This window comes from Moschus berezovskii, chromosome 12 (genome assembly GCF_049115385.1).
Source record: "Moschus berezovskii isolate FMDL1 chromosome 12, NW_MosBer_1.0, whole genome shotgun sequence".
Classification (NCBI taxonomy): Eukaryota; Metazoa; Chordata; class Mammalia; order Artiodactyla; family Moschidae; genus Moschus; species Moschus berezovskii.
In genome coordinates, this window is record NC_142471.1 from 66,341,118 (window position 1) to 66,342,667 (window position 1,550).

The window sequence follows — 1,550 nt, forward strand, 5'->3', positions numbered from 1 at the left end:
AGCTCTGTGTGTGTGTGTGTGTGTATCATTTTGTAGACATTCTCTCTAAGCCTTAGAATAACCTTGTGAGTTTACACATGTGGAAACTTAGCCTCAGAGATGTTAAGTCATTCACCTCAAGACCACACAGTAAACAGTGGCAGCAACCCCAGGAGGACTCTCCACCTGGTGCCACATTTTCTACTTCCCTTCCCTGGATTAAACAGAGCCCTCACTGGGGCAGATCTTGAAATTCTGGATCAAATTAGATATCCTCTGCTAAGCGTCCCTTCAGATGGACTCAGACCAATCACTGATGACTTGTGTGTGGCCAGTTAAGCAGAGGAAATATTTTTTTATGTTGTATTACTAGTGGAATTCGCTTTGTGTGTGACACATGACTTCTTGGAAAGTTGTGTCCAAAAGAGCTTTTTGCTTGTGGCAAGCAAGGGAGAAAAACTGAATACATTTTAAGTTCATCCCTGAAATTTGTTGCCCAAAGTGAATTATTTTGTAAAGTGAAGGATTCTTTTGAAATATGAATAATAATCCAGTATTTGCTTCAAGGGTTTGGATTTTCAAATAATAAGCAAGGGTTAAAATCAATTCAAAATTATATCCAGGATTCATTATTATTTCACACGTATTTCTCCTTTCTTGGAGAAGGGTTCTAATGAAAGTTTCACCTCACCCATCTTGCGCAGGGGCCATGCTACTCTTCTCTGTATAGTTCCAATTTTAGTATATGTGCTCCCGAAGCGAGCACTCACCTCACCCATCTTGACACTGAGTTCTCTGGAAGGTCCACAGATTACTTCCTTACCCAAATGGTAAGTTACTAGAAACCCAGTGCGCCTAGTGGCTTACTGATGGATTCAGGTTTAACTTGGGTGTGCTTTACAGTTCCTGATTACTTAGTCTTTCACAGATGGGGCTGAAGAGTCAAATGGGTTATTATATTAAAAGGCCTTTAAGGTTCCACCCAGTCTTGGGATTCTTTAAATTAAATGTGTTACATGCCTACAGATTCATAGATTTCAACTGTGCTGGTGGAAAGGGCCTTCAGTTCAGTTCATTTCAGTCACTCAGTCGTGTCTGACTCTTTGCGACCCCATGAATCACCGCACGCCAGGCCTCCCTGTCCATCACCAGCTCCCAGAGTTCACTCAAACTCATGTCCATCGAGTCAGTGATGCCATCCAGCCATCTCATTCTCTGTTGTCCTCTTCTCCTCCCACCCCCAGTCCCTCCCAGCATCAAAGTCTTTTCCAGTGAGTCAACTCTTTGCATGAGGTGGCCAAAGTATTGGAGTTTCAGCTTTAGTATCAGTCCTTCCAATGAACACCCAGGACTGATCTCCTTTAGAATGGACTGGTTGGATCTCCTTGCAGTCCAAGGGACTCTCAAGAGTCTTCTCCAACACCACAGTTCAAAAGCATCAATTCTTCGGCGATCAGGAAAGGGCCTTAGAAATCACCAAAGTCAAGCTCTTTTCTGATTCTGAATCCTGTCTGCAGCATCCTGGACAAGAAACTCTCCCATAGCTCTGGGACACCACCCATGGGAGAACC

At 43.5% G+C, this 1,550-nt stretch overlaps 1 pseudogene; it reads right to left on the reverse strand.

The window, feature by feature from the left end:
- Positions 1–650: 650 nt before the first annotated feature.
- LOC129556030 (U6 spliceosomal RNA) lies at positions 651–745 on the reverse strand (annotated as a pseudogene).
- Positions 746–1,550: the final 805 nt, after the last annotated feature.